Here is a 16186-nt window from a genome sequence, read left to right as displayed (position 1 = left end):
GCAAATGGATGGATCTGGAGACTCTCGTGCTAAGCGAAATAACCCAGTCTCTAAAAACCAAAGGTTGAATGTGTTCTCTGGTATGTGGGAACTAAATCCACAATAAGAGGGGGGGTGTTTAGGGGAAGAATAGAAGTTCAGTGGATTAGGCAATGTGGAATGGGGGGAAAAGAAGGGAGGACAGGAAAAGGAAAGACAGTGGAATGAATCTGACATAATTTCCCATGTACAAATATAAAGACAGCACAGTGAATCCCACCTCCATAACAATGGGATTCTAACTAGAATCGAAATGAATTCTGCTGCCGGTATAACTAAAAAGAAACAATTAAAAAAAAGAAAAGATTGCCACAGTCCTCTAGGGAAGCACTGTTTGTTTAAGATGATTGAAGACTAAAGGGGAATGAATGTACTGAACTCAAAGGTTATATTTTGTTTTCCACTTAATTTAATAACCAATGAAATTATAGAGTAAATTTAATATCCTTATTTTTTGAAAGGCCACTACTACAAAACGTGAATCCCTCATTTGTCCTGGGTCTCTAGGAAACTCTCCCAATATTTAAAGGCAAATAAATCCACATTTTTTTTTCAGAGACAGTAACTAAAAAATTCAGTTAATTTTCTATTAAGAATAATAAGACCTTTTTATTTCCTAATAAGGAAACTTAAATTTCTCATTGTAAGAGTATAAACTTAAAGCTACAATTGGTTCATTTCTGGCAGCTAGTTATAATATTAAGAACTTTACTTTGAAGAATTTTAGACACAGCCAGGCGCAGTGGCACACGCTTGTAATCCCTGCAGCTCAGGAGGCTCACACAAGAGGATCTTGAGTTCAAAGTCAGCCTCAGCCAAATTGAGGCACAAAGCAACTCAATGAGACCTTGTCTCTAAATGAAATACAAAATAGTGCTGGAGATGCATCTCAGTGGTCAAGTGCTCATGAGTTCCATCCCTGGTACCCCCCCCAAAATATTTTTTTTTCAGACACATTCACAAGAAAACACGGACTTAGGTGATTATGGAATGAATTACAGCTAAGTTGGAATATATTACTAACCTCTTGCTCCAGAATTTCAGCATAGGAAAAGTCTGTGGCTCCCACCAGAAACTAGAATAGGAAATAATAACTATTTCAAGTAGAAAATTATCTTTGTAGGAAAAAATACCATTAAAAAGTGCAAGAAGCAATGCACTGGGAAAATATCAGCAGCAAGTGTCACAAATAGTTAATTCCTTGTTGATTTTAAACTTCTTAAGCTGGGGGCAGTGGTACATGCCTGCAGTCCCTGTGACTCAGAAAGCTGAGGCAGGAGGATCCCAGGTTCAAGGCCAGCCTGGAAAAATCAGTGAGACTATGTCTCAAAATTAAAAGGGCTGGGGAATCTAGCCCAGGGGTAGAGTGCCTCTGGGTCCCATTCCCCAGTACCACCCCAAAACAAAAAATATCCCTATAAATGGAAGAGAAAAATTCTAAGATCCTGAAAAGAAAAATGGGCAAAGAAAATGACAGGTGGAAAAGGAATTTAGAATAGTTCCTAAACATATGGAGACAGTCATTCATGATGGCAGAAATACCAATTGACAAAATAATTAAGAATGATAGCATACTACTTGACAGGAAGAAAAGCATCTTCATATTTTTTTTTTAGAAATTAATACCACTTCTGTAGAGAACAATCTGGCAGTGGTTGTCAGAAATTTAAATGTATATATCCCTTTACCTAGTAATTTCTCTTTGGGGAATTTATTCTGTATAGATACTCAAATATGGGTAAAATGACTTCTATAGAGAAGTATGGAATTTCACTTGATTTCTAGTAACAGAAAGTAGCAAAATAGTAAATAACTACCCAGAGTGCCTAATAGATTATGACAAATCAATACTAAGAAGCCATAAAAGGGGGATTTGTATATGTATTAATGTGGGATCATCTTTAAGGTATATTGTATAGTGAACATGCAACATGCCCAATAATATCCATCTTATGCTTATAGACTTGATATATGTTTGCACTTGTAAATGCATTAAGTGTCTTTGGAAGTATACCTAAAAGACTAGGAAGTGTTTTGGGAAATACAAATAGGTGCCAGAGGGAGAAAAAGACACCTTTTGCTTTTTATGAGTTTGGGTTCTGTACCATGTAGCAATTTTGAAGTGATTTTGCTATGTGTATTTTACTTGTTGTAGTGGTTTTATGAATTCCTTTCTCATTTTTCGATCAACCTGAATCCTTGGATAAACCCTTCAATATCATAATGTTATATAGTTCTGTGTTGGGAATGAAGTATGTCAAAATTTGAAAAAAAAATGGAAAATGCAATCATATCATAATAAATCTTTACCATATAGAATTTATAAATGCTGTTTTCATATTGCCTTCAAACTTTTTTAAAAAAAATAAAAGTCATAAAACATTGCATCTTAAATGGAATTCCACTTCCTTCTTTCACATCCAATTTCTCTCCTCTTCCCTCCAGGAAGAGGTCTATATGACTTTGGTAGATTCCTTTTACATCATTTGTTAGCAGTTTACACACCTATGTGGTGGCATCAGATCACACCAATTACCATCAGAATGAACTGAAGATGGAAGGCAAGTTTCTTGGAGTTCAAGTGACTGCGACGTTTGGTTTCTATGGCAACAATATAAATTATAAAGATTCTTGAACTTTTTCTGAGAGCTCTAAGAAACAAATCCAGTGAAAAACAAATTGAGATCAAAGGTGCAACTATCCAGCTGAGAACTTCCATGGAACCAGAATGCCTTGGTGTCAGTCTTGAAGGAACCCCTCATCTCCTCTAGTCGCAGGGCAGATAGGGCTGAGTACCAAGCCAAGGACCTGAATGTAAATACTGCTGAGTTTTATGTCAATTAAATTTACGACAATACCAGGTCACTAACTCCAAGGGAAGGACACTGATGTGGAAGCAGTGGGACCTTGAGGCCTGGAATAAGGACATTTGGGCAGATGCTGAGAACTTTGGTTCCCTGAACATCTTTAAATAGGAAGCCACACTTGTGCCTAAGGGGACTGGCCTTCCATTGACTGAGTGACTCTACATTTAGGCCAGATGTCTCATAACCTGGTATTGATCCTCCTCAGAACTCAGAGCCTTACCTCATAATAAGAGTTAGACCCTGGGGACTGGGGCTATAGCTCAATGGTAGAGTGCACACATAGCATGCCCAGGGTCCCAGGTTCAATCCCCAGCACACACAAGGAAGTTAGATCCCAAGTAGCCCAGATGCAGAAGCAAAAGCCATCTGCAAGGAGGTAGTCTGTACATTAAAAAGTTGCACACATCATCAGTGTGCATTGGCAGATCCTGGGGAACAAGCATGGCAATGTGTACTAAAGACCTTAAATGAGGGAGGGTTAAATCAAGGCTTGGTCTGGCTAAAATCACTGGCACTCAGCTGGGATTCAGTGAGTTGTCTTGGGAGTGTTAATATCTTTCTAGGTTTGGCTAATTGAGGCCTGGCCTCACCTCAGACTGTATAGTTAATATTTTGAAAGCCCTAAATTCCTTGGCACTTGGTAGAGCCTCACTACTCAAAATGTAGCCTGTGAACCAGCAGCATCTGCATCACTGGGAGAGACATTAAATTGCAGAATCTCAAGGCAAAATCCAGACCTTCTTCTCTTTTTTTAATGTTTTTAGTTGTTGACGGATCTTTTATTTATTTATCTATTTATTTATTTATTTAGTTAGTTAGTTAGTTATATGCAGTGCTGAGGATTAATCCCAGGGCCTCACCCACGCCAGGCAAGCACTCCACCACCAGATGTTCTGGATCAGAATGTTAGTAAGATTGCCATATATTCATATGCACATCACACATTAGAATTTGAGAAGCATTGTTTCAGAAGAAGGAACCCCAAACTCAGTGAGATTGCTGAAATGGGGCTGCTATGTGTTACTTTCTTTGGGACTACGCACTATCCATAATGCCTGAGTGATCCCAGAGGATACAACTGCTCTGGAACAATTAAGACATATATTGGTGAGGAGGCCTCTAGCTGGGCTGGGGAGGCTAGTGAGAGGCAGTTTCTAAATTTCCTCCGCATGTTCACTGGCATTTTTATCCTCGTTGCCTTAAAATGTATACTACCATATGTAGGATGGGCTTTTTATTATCACTTTGGTCCAAGTGATTAGGCCTTGGCCAATAGCCTAGGCTTCTACAGACTAATGGAAAGTTCCATAGCTGACTGCTGCCTAGGGTGACCAAGATAGATAAGAAGTCCCTCTGTAGAGCTCTGTTTTAATCCCAGCTTTGTGCTATACAGCGCAGCTTTCTTTGCCATCAGAGTTGATTGGTATACCCAACAGAAAGTAACTCCACCTGAAAGACCCTAAAATAGGGGAAATCCTTTCCCATGTACATGCAGTTACTGTTGCTGTGTGAGACCTGGAGGGGAGGACTTCTCTTTACCTTCCTCTGGTCACCCTGCCTAGCTTGAGGATCTAGAAGTAAAAGAGAAAAAAAATTGAATTTTCACATTATAGTTGTGGCATTGGAACTGTGCCTGCAAGCCAACCCCTGATGGTGAGGCTGACCTGAAAGGACCCATGCAGATGGGTTCCTAGATGATGCCCTTCTGTCTGGGCTTCAGGTGCTTTCTGGGAAAGGAGCAACCACCTAAATTTATGGAGAACATTGAAGAGTATCATTCAAAACAGGTATCAATCTTATAGAAATCAGAGACAGAAAGATTCTCAAATGCCGCAGTCTGGCTGGGCACAATTCAGGAGCCACTTGTCAAAAGAAACAAACTTTATTTTTAGAACACACACACCAAACCACACAGCTCTTCAGGAAAACCTTCAGAGCCCAACTGCCACCACCAGCTTCCCACAAGCCTCTCAACCTCCCCCACTCCTCCTGCTCTTGAGACCAATTGGCTGGGTCGCATGGGCAGAGCCAAAAAAAGTCCCCCAATGAGCAGCTCCGTGGTCTGAAAGGGCGGGGAAACAACCCAATGAGCATCACCACAGAGGAGCCAATCAATTGGCAGCTAGAAGTTTGCTGGGGCCCCTTGGGCTGTGGCTCTCAACACTTAAAGAATAATGATTTTGTTGTAGGGGCCAGGTGTGGTGGTGCATACCTGTAATCCCAGCAGCTCAGGAAGCTGAGGCAGGAGGATCATGAGTTCAAAGTCAGCCTCAGCAAAAGCGAGTTGCTAAGTAACTCAGTGAAACCCTCTCTCTAAATACAAAATAACATTGGGGATGTGGCTCAGTGGTCAAGTGTCCCTGAGTTCAATGCCTGGTACCAAAAAGAAAAAAGAAAAATAATATTTATTTGGGAATAACAAAGTATAGCAGTGGGAGTACTTGTACCATGGCAAACTATGAGCATATTCAAAGAGGTTGAGGGAAGGTGAAGCTTTTAAATACAAAATGAGGATTATATCAAACATTTTGAAATAATAATCTTTGATCACAAATGATTAATAACAAGGACAGCTCCAGTCTGAGGTGGCACAGATGGTGGCTGAGCAGGCATCCTGGCAGAAGTACTTTTCGAATGAGATTGTGGTGGCCTTGTCAGGTCTCAGGTTCTGGCAGAGTCTTCTGTGGTGGTTACTACCAGGCAAACTCGCCTAAGAAGGCTTCCTTCGAAATCTCCCAGCTGCATTTACTTTTTGTTTCTGTTGTTAGGGTTTACACAAGGGATGCCATTTTGACTCAGTCAACTTCGATATCTCCCCCACCCAGGTGTACACCAGGTTAACAGCCCGGATCCAGGAAAGGCTGCACCTAGCCAGCCCTTCTCAAGAGTGCATATCAGTCACCCGAGAGATCTTGTTGCAATGCAGATTCTGAGTCTGTAGATTTGGGATCCAACCATTTTTAGGGGAAAGGAACTATTTTAGACCCTTTTTCCTCACAGTGGGGTATGCAGCCCAGCAGCTGCTGCATTACCTGAAATAATTTCCCACACCTATAATAGAAAGAAGAACTGCTTTTCAAACAGTCATGGGTCAACCAATGGGGGACCAAACTGCAGGAGGTCTAGTTCAGGTGTGCTGGAGCTGTCTGTGTGTTCCAAAGCTGTCACATAGGGCAGCTGTGACAAGTTTCAAGCTAAAGACATATGCACCATCATCTGGAGCACAGCTTTCTTGTACTCAGAGTGACAATTCCGTGTCCTCACGCAGACCCTTGCAGCCGTGTCCACAGTCGGTCCTATGTACTCAGAGTCTTCATGTTTCTGAACTAGGGGAGTACTATTAGGTCTGGGAAAGGATTTAGGCTGCACCTATGCACCCAGAAATTGAATTCAGTTGTCTTCTCTGGCTCCTAAAATTAGACTACACATCACAATGTCTAGTGCTCCTGCAGGAATCCAAGAGCCTACAGCTACAAGGAACCCATGGGGACTCAGAACACAAGTCCTGACAGAGCAACCCCTAGCCTCAGGACTTCCCTAAGCAGAATTTTGATCAGCTCCTGCCTTGGCATCACCTCAAAATGCCTAGGTCTGGATCCTGGTTCCTTTTGACTGATTCTGACCCATGAAAGTAGGACATCTGCCCCAACCCTCTTGCCTAGCATCCTAGTCCTCTCTGTCCCAGTGTTCCCCAGGCCTTCACAGCCCAGAGTGTCAGTGGAAGCTACCATTGCACATACAGATTCCCAGGCTGGAGAGGAAAGCTCTGGAAGCTACAGACCTGATGGAAGGGATTTTTCTCTCTTCCCATTCTCCCAGTGTCTGGCAAATTCAGAACCTGACCAGAACCTGGTGGGAGAAGGTGGGGCTCTGAGGAGGCCAAGGAGCTGGGACAATTTCCTGAGCACTTAATCTCCTTTGTCCCAACACACCAACTGTGGGAATCTTGGGAGCAGAGAGGCAATCTTATCCCTGGGGCACTGGAGGGTGTTCCTAATGATGCCAGCCCAAAGGCTCGCTACATAGGCACACAGAGGCCAATACTATGGCATCGGTTTTTGCAAAAAGAATGAGGCTTATTGTGAGGTCAGCCAGCAAGAAGTCAGAGCAGTAAGTTCAGATCTGCCTCTGGGATCAGTTGGGATTAGTGGAATTTATAGAAAGGGAGAAGGTGTTTGTTGGCTGGGTGGCGAGAAGGGGAAAAGTTAGGGTTTGGGGCACAGGCCTAGATGGTCATCCTGCCTCTTCACAGGTTGTATATTTCTTTTCCAGGTAGTTATCAAGTTCTGTGGGGTAGCAGGGAAGTTGAGCTTTAAACCTCAAAAAAGTCACTGGCTGATGGGGCTGGCTTTTCTGCATAGGTCCATTTTTGAATAGCTGGTTATAAATTTTCTTTAAGTGGATTCTGGAAAAACAACTTAAGCACTCTGTTACTTAGGAAGTGTATATTAGGGTTTCTTCTGGCCTTTGACATCTTCACTTCCATCCTATGGCCCCAGTGAAACCCAGGGCAGGATTCTGAAGCCAACAGTCTCACTGGACCAAATACCACAGCCTCCCTGGTCTTCTCCAGGTACTTAGAAGAGAACTTCCCTTTTTTTTAAGGAGTTAAATATATTCTTTAATTTAGGGTTAAGATAAATTGAGCAAAGTTGATGTGTAAAGAGCTTACAGAGACCCCACTCCTGTCTGGAACTTGTTGTCCCACAGGGACCATAGTCCTTCCTTGGGTAACAGAGGGGACACTGCCATCCCTGCCCAGGAAATAGTACCAATGTGTGTCCCAGAGCTCAGATTTATGCCTCAGCCCAGCTTGCAGCCTGCCCCAAATGAAGTCTGTGGGTTCCCATGGATTCAGGAAAGAGAGGATTCCAATTAAGATCTGGTCTGAGAAGCCTGAGAGGAAGTGGCTGCTGGGATTTGCATTGGAGAAGAAACTGTCTTGGTTCTTCTCTGCCTTGCTCCTGTCCATGGAGACCTGTGACCAAGTTCTTCTTCTTCGAGAAGATTCTCCTGGCCTCAGTGCCCTGTCGACCTGCCCACCTGCCCATGTTGCTGGGCTGGCCCCGTCCAAAGGCCAAGGCTGAAGATAGTCAGGGGGACTGATGGGCTGTAGCAGTTCAAAATGTGGATGCCGATGCCTACCCAGGACTAGCTCCCCCTCTCCTTTCCAAAGCATTTCTTTTTTCTACATTTTGTTACATCACCAGATTCCCTCCAAGTTATGTGAACAGATTAAACAGATGTCAAAGTGATATCGATTTAGTATAGATTTGTAAGAATGAACCCTTCATACTGCCCAACCTGCATCCCTAAAATATCCACCAGCCTTACAAAAGAGTGGTTAGCACTTTTGAAGCTGCTCTGGAACAGAAAAGGGAAGTAGCTCTTTATTCTAATGCCCTGCATGTCACTTAGCATGAGTGCTCTTCTGCCTCTAGTGAGAAAATCATATCATGTTCCTCCTTCACTCTATTGAGATGGAGGATCACATTGATTTTCACATATTAAATCTTTCATTCTCAGATAAATGTATGTGTGTATGTATTTTCCCCTTGATACAATTATGTATAGCATTTCTGAGACCAGTGATAAAAAACACATTTGCTACACTGCACTTGATTTGCTAATGTTTAGTGAAGAATTTTGCACCCATGTTTATTAGAGTGGCCTAATGTTCATGTGAAATAAGGAATGTCCTTTTTCAGTACCCTGGAGAATTTTGTGTAAGAATGAAATTATTTGCTCCTTAGACGTTTGATAAAACTTGCTGGTGAAACCATTTGAGCCTAATGATTTCTGTGTGAAGAGATTTTTAAGTTCCCATTGGAAGTATGGTCTAGAACTGGGGACCCACATTCTGGAATCCCGTTATCACCCCACATTTCCGAAAGGAAGTGTATGCCTGGGCAGAACATGGGCTCCTTCCTACCTGGATTGACCTAGCTACTCCACTGGTGCATGTTCCTCCTGCTGATAACAAGCTGACACAGAGTCCTGGAGATGGCAGAGTTGCTCACAAACACTAGCAGAAACATGGTGGTTCACAGGAGTAAATACAAATTCCAAATGTAAATGTTCTTTCCCTATTCATAAAGCTTCTGCTACTATCACCACTCATGGATTCATAGGATGCCTTGTTTATTGCCATAAAACTTTAGCTCCAAACAAGGAACTCATCTTACTGCAATGGTACACCAAGATGCAGGTTGCTAGGGTTGACAAGGGACTCCAGGAGAGTGGGGAGTTGAAGCTCCAAACCTCAGTGTTTCTGTTCCAAAAAAAGAGAAATTACAGACTCAAAAAGCCATGCAGGAGAGCTTCATTATAAGTAAAAGTAGAGTAAGGCTCAAACAAAGAGCACTCCTGAGTGGGTCTTCTCCCAGCCGAGAATGACAAATGGAACAATGCTGTCTCCAAATGGATTGGTGTTTTAGGGGTGCCCTGAGAGCTGGGGTCCACCTTCAGCACTATTTGACAATCAGGGTTCAACTCCTTCATGTCAGGTGGTAGAGTTTTGGGCTCTAGTTGGTCCTTTCCAGAACTGTCATGGTGTCCACCTAGGGAGGGGAGTGTTATTTACGAGTCAATCCTATGTTAATGTGAGAATTGGGACACCTGTGTCCATCAATTCTAGCTTTACAATGACCTCAACTGACCCTGTCAAGAGTTAGGAATAGCCCCCATTAAACCTTTGATGTATTTCTTATTTGGCTCCTTTTGTTCTCTTTATTTGTATACTTGTTGTTTTCCTGCATTATCTGAGTACCCACTTGCCTTAAAATTAATTTAAAGAAAACCTTAAAAGTAACTTAAGGAAAACCCATGACCTTGCCCTGATATTGGCTTGCATTACATTTCTCACAATTCACTGCTGCTTAACATCTCTCACCCTTTGAAACTGGCAGGCTGCATGGCAGATGAACAGGAGTGCCCCTGCCTTCTACAGGGACCACACAGGAAAGCAGGTAGAGGGCAGTCACATAGGCAGCTTTGGCAGGGTGCGCCACTCCTCAGCTATAGACCAGCCAGACTTCGTTAAACTTCATAAATTTCATCACGGATCTTCAACAGCCCCATGGCACATTGGACAAATATTCTCACAGATGAGAGATTAAAGCAGAGCACAGCAGTCAAGGTGCCCCCACAAGAGAAAGTAAGGGGGCAGGAATGCAGGTCCCACCCCCCTGGGTCAGGGCTCCTATCTACTAGGTGGCAAAGAACCAGGCACACATGGGCACTTCCCTGGTCAGGCACCGCGCTGTGGCTTCACCAGACTGAGGTTCTAATGGGTTGGTGTCTGCTGCAAAGCTTTAATTCAACAAGTTAGCTTTAACAGGAAAGCAAAAATTCTAATCACCAAAATATCCCCTTTACTAACAATGTTACTGTACAAAATTCTGATGTCTTTTTCAGATTTAAAAAAAAATGTAATCACATCATTAAATATTATTACAGCATAATATTAGAAACAACCCCAAATGCAAACATGACATTCAATTTCTCACAAAACATGTTTATTCAGATGTATCATTTCTATACTTTACAGGGTATATCATAGCAATACAATATATGTATACAAGTTTCATCATGCAACACTGAATCTCCCCCCAGGAGGTCACTATAGTGTAATCTCCCTTTAGTTTTTTGTGATTAATATCTTTGGATAGAATTCATACTGTGGCAGAGTCAGAGAGACTGTCTCTGAGTGTCCTTCAAGAATGGGGACATTCTAGCATTTCAAGCAGGTATTGATGTAGGACAGAGGAGGCTGGACACTTGAGAAATGTGCAGGAACAAGGTTTATTTAAGCTGGTGTAATCCAGAGGGGCTAATGCCAAAAAATCCCTGGACCCCAGGTATGGAAGTTCTCTGGGATTTCTACTAAGTGAATGGTTACACAACACAATGGCTAACATAATAGTTACTTTTTCTTCCATGTTCTTAGATTGGACAGAGGTTTCACAAGATTTTACTAAGAAAAGAGAAAGAGTAACTTTTGTACATCAACAAGTTTGATTGCTGACATAACTTTTTTTTAAGTTGTAGATGGGCACAATACCTTATTTTATTTTTATGTGGTGTAAGAATCAAACCCAGTGCCTCACACCTGCTAGGTAAGTGTTCTAACACTGAGCCACAACCCCAGCCCTGCAGACCTAACTTTTACAAGAAAGAGAAACCTGACCTTTACAATAAAGAGGAGCTAAACCACAATGAGCTCTCTAGAAATCCTGTTGACTTCAAAAAAAAAATCTTGTTTACTAGGAGAAAGGCTTATATGTTACAATTAAGGTGGGGATCTTTTGGACACTACATCATTTGGAGTATTTGGAGTATTTGTGATACATCGTTACCCCCTCTATGCTCATTATTTAACCCTTTAAATCAAAAAACATCATCTTCTAGGCTTAAAATTTTATATAATGCCATAATCTTAATTTCTCCCTCCGTGTTTCCCTCCTCCCGCCCCCCCCCCCTCTCTCTAACAGCTGCTCCTATAGTTGACCCAATAGTTTCATTGTAAAGGGGAGACAAATATGAAAGCAATAAAACAATAGCATAATCCATACTATGTCAATTAAACTTTTCAATCCACCAAGAATAGAAAAACCATCCTCCAAAGAGTGAGCTTGGTTCCCAAGCCTTAATGCCCTTTCAGGTTTGAACTAGTACATGTGCTAGTTTTTTTTTTTTTTTTTTAATTTAATTAATAAGTTTAAATTTTATATAAGAAAAGTATACATATTTTTATGACCATTAAAGTGTCTAAACTTCCTTTTAAGCCTTAGACCTTTATGAATTTTTTTCAATTAGTTATATATAACAGCAGAATAAATTTTGACTATTAAACACAAATGGAGGCAACTTTTCATTTCTTGGTTAGACACAGTGCACAGTCACCCCATTCCTGCAATCATACATGTACATAGATTAATACAATCCACCTCATTCCACCATCCTTCCCACTCCCATATCCCCTCCCCTCCCATACTCCCCTCTGCCCAATCCAAAGTCCCTCCCATCTTCCCTTGCCCCGCCCCCCATTATGGGTTAGCTATGTGTTTGGTGGTTGTCAGTCCTGTACTAAAGACCAAGGAGAGGACTGTGTATATGACAGAAGTAAGGGGTGGCAATGCACCACAGTATGAGAGCCCTCTTACAGGATGAAACAGTCCATTTGTCCTGTTGCTTAGTTTATTTTCCTCCTTGCATTGATCAGCCAGCCCTCAAGTGGCTGAAGCAGGGCTGCTGTTTCCTCAAGCTTTGGTGTGTGCAGGCTAGCCAGCTTCCAGGGTGACCAGAGCAGGGCAAGTGTCCTTCTGATCCTCAAGCTTCTCTGGTGTTTCCTTCTTCCTGATGGTCAGCTGAAGGGGAGCAAAAGAATGTATATGAGATTCTATTACAGACAGTCTAAAAACAAACCAAAAAGAACAAAATATTACATAATACATCATGTATATGTGTGCGAGTATATATATGTGTATGTGTGTGTGTGTGTGTGTGTGTGTGTGTGTGTGTATACACACAAACACATACATTTGGTGATAATGTAAAGAGGAGTAAAAAAGTTGTGGACACTGCTCCCTGTGTGTGCAGCAGAAGTCGGGGATATCCCGGGAGGCTTGAACTACATAGATTTATCTCAATGTAACATTAAATAAATTTGAAAAGAGCTTTTAATTCCATGAGCTTGACCCAACATTTCATGCTTTGGTTTATGACCTTACATATATTATTATTTCCTCTAAAAACATGACGTAAATTTCAACTCCCTACCTCACAAGTCAGTTGTCATCCAAAGGTGCACTTCTAGGTGTGTCACCTTTAGTCTGAGAATATATTTCTGCACGGAAATATTGCTGAATGCCTACCTGGCTCCCAGGGTGAGGTAGTGCAGAACAACTTGATTTGCCCATGGCTTATTGTCGGGAGCTGCCTTGGATGCAGACGCCTTTAAGCCCTGATGCACCGGGTTCTGAACAATTACTGCATTCAGTCTGGCAGGGCAGTGCCAGGTTGCAGTAATGTGGGCGTCACCCCAGCTCAGATAACAAGGCATGGCTCCAGGTGTAGGCATCACCCACTGGGGTTGAGTTACACTCATCTGTTCCCTTGTATTCCGACCCCTTTGCCCTTTTTGGGATAAAATATTCTATGGAAACTCCCCTTGTGTGTCTCCTATGTAAGAATAAAGAATTCCAGTGGCTCTATGTCTTTCCATGGGCCCTTGCATTCACAGAGCCACCCCCGGATTATTGAAAAGGTACTTCTGTGTGGTTGTGTGCTTTCTTTGTCATTTTCTTAAGTTATTGGAATAGTCAGATTTATGAACCACGCATGAGGTCTCCAGCTATGACAGATGGTGATAGCTTATCATCCTCACCATCATTGTTTTACCAGATGCAAAACCAAGGTTGTACCTAGTTCTGGACCCTGGACAAGGTCACCCAGTTAAATGGGATGTGAATTCAGCTCTACCAACTCTGATGCCTTTACCTCTCCCCACACTACCCTTTGCAAGACAAAACTAGGTAACATATTTTTCCTTTCTTGATAATCTCATGGAAGAAGTCAATGTCAGGCTAAGTTTGGTAGATCTAGGAGGGTATTTTCCCAAGAGGGGGCTTTTCCCCAAGTCCAGGTGGGTGGAGTCTGTCCAGTCTGGCTCATACCACTGCCCAGAACCCAAGAGCCCAGATGGCTTTCTCTGGAATCCAGAGTCCCCTTCAGAGAGGAGTGTGAGGGTGAGTTAGGAAGCTGCTTCCAGGCTGGACTCCCAGAGCAGCCAGAGATCCCTCTCCAGCTTGCCCCACAGGGTCAAGGTCCAGAGGAGGCCAGTAGCTCCACCCTTGCCCCCTCACCAGGAGGCTGGACCCACCTAGCCCCGCCCACTGCCTGCTGTGAGGACTGCAACCTTTGTTTAAAGTACTCACTTGTTTTCCTTGGATGAGTTCCCTGAGTCAGCACAACTCCTGCTCAAGGGCCCAGAAGGACTGGTGGGTGGTCCTGGGGGAGGAAAGGCAGGAAGCAACCGGTGGGCACTGATGAGGCGACTGCGATGGAGACTACCCAACTTCCCAGCTTCTGTGGTCTTGGGCAGCACAGCAGCATCTTTGGGATGGAATCACTGAAGAGGCCTCATGGAGTGGTAGCATCTGGTGGCAGCAGCAGCAACATGTAGCTGCTTCAGGCGTAGGGCATCAGGCGAGGGAGGTCCGGAGTTGAGAGTTGGCGTGGGGGTGGCAACAGCTGAGGTGTTGGCATCCAGCTGCAGTTTGGGAGATCCCTTGCTGCATACTCACAGTGGCGGTGGCAGCAGAAGAGTCCAGAAGCTGCTGTGGTGACAACAGAGGGATGTTGCCATGATCATTTCTGTCCTGCAGTGCCACAGGAGTCTGGCTGCAGTGGGTGAAGTGGGCATCCAGTGCTGCGTATCGCTGTCTTGCGTCCATGATGGAGTCTGGTGGTGGCAGCAACAACATGCAGCTTCATCCGGGAGCCGGCATGGGGCACTGGAGTCAGGCATCATGGCGGGGGGTGAAGGGCATTGACGTTGGGCCCTTGGTGGGCAGCATCATAGTCCAGCTGGGGTTTGGGAGTTTGGTTGCTGCACGGTGGCGGCAGCACCAGTAGAGTCTGGAAACGGGGCTGAGGACACAGAGGCGTCCAGTGGTGAGCATCTTCATCCTGCTGGGGTAACAGGAATCCTGCTGCAGTGGCATCTGGCGACCATGTGGGGAGTCCGGTGGCTACAGTGAAGAGCTCCAGGCTGGCGGCGGCAGCGAGGGCGCAGGGCAGTGAGCCTCAGAGTGGAAGGGTGACGAGAGGCTGGAATGGCCTCTGCAGTGGCTGTTCCAGGCCCTGGGTCTTGGTCCTGGCTGAGCGGCCTGTTCAGGAAGCTGCACGAGGGGGGTGGCAATACCCAGGCAGCTGCTGAGGACCTTAGGCTGCCCACACCTGCCTCGCCTGGCACTGGCCATGAGCCCGCCGGGTGGCTGCTCGCCCCATCCCCGATGTGGCCTCTGCAGGGGAACTAGGCCATCTGCCAGGTGGGGCAGCCTTGGGAGAGGACCCCCACCTTCCTAAGAGACATCCCACCTGGGCTGTGGGGGGAGAGAGCAGAGGAACTAGGACCTCTTCATCCTCAAAGTGCATTTCTGATTGGAAGCATTTCCTCTCAGAACTGGAACAGGACAAGGATGCCCTCTCTCACCTTCTACTCTACATAGTCCCTGATACTCTAGCCAGAGTTTAAACTATACTGCTGTTTAAACTCCACTACAGCTTAGACTACATGACAGAGCTGTAGATGAAAGAAATTAAAGGGATAGGAATAGGGGAAGAAGAACTCAAACTATCACTATTTGCTGATGACATGATTCTACACATAGAGGATCCAAAAAAACTCCACCAGAAAACTTCTAATATTAACAAATTCAGCAATGTCACAGGATATGAAATCAATATCCATAAATCAAATGCATTTCTATCTATTAGTGATGAACCCTCTGAAAGAGAAATTAGGAAAACTATCCCATTCACAATAGCCTCAAAAATGAAATATTTGGGTATAAATTTCACAAAAGAGATGAAAGACCTATACAATGAAAACTAAAGAAAGAAATTGAAAAGACTTTCAAGATGGCGGACCAGAGGGAAGCAGCATCTGTGTTGCTCTGTGACCCAGATCTCTCCTAGTAGAATTCTGCATCTCTTGAGAGTGTTAGAGGCCCCTGTACAGCTTCTCTCTACAGAAATGACCAGCGCTGTGACCTCGCTCAGGACTCCGGGCCTCAGTGTCTGAGCAGGACCCAAAGCCAAAGTTGCAGTTCACTTAACACTTGGCCAGCGCCTTAGCAGAACCACCTACCAACACATCTGCAGACCACCGAGACTCCGCTCCACTCCCACGCAGGTCACTCAGCTGCTACCTCCCCACAGCACAAGGCCATCGGTTCCCCTGACATCACCAGACACCCCGGCTCTGGAAGCACACCGACTACATCTTGGAAAGCATTCCTTGCCATTTTGAGGTGGGCGTGGCTATCGGATCCGTCCCCTTTTGAGCAGGTACCTGATTCCAATTCCTCCCTCATGGAATTAATATTGTCAAAATGGCCACACTATCAAAAACCTTATACAGATTTAATGTGATTCCAATTAAAATCCCAATAACATTCCTCATAGAAATAGAAAAAGTAATCATGAAATTCATTTGGAAAAATAGACACAGAGAAATCCTTATTGACAAAGCAATCCTTAGCAAGAAGAGTGAA

Source organism: Marmota flaviventris (assembly GCF_047511675.1).
Source record: "Marmota flaviventris isolate mMarFla1 chromosome 17 unlocalized genomic scaffold, mMarFla1.hap1 SUPER_17_unloc_1, whole genome shotgun sequence".
Lineage (NCBI taxonomy): Eukaryota > Metazoa > Chordata > Mammalia > Rodentia > Sciuridae > Marmota > Marmota flaviventris.
Note: the sequence above shows the minus strand (reverse complement) of the source record.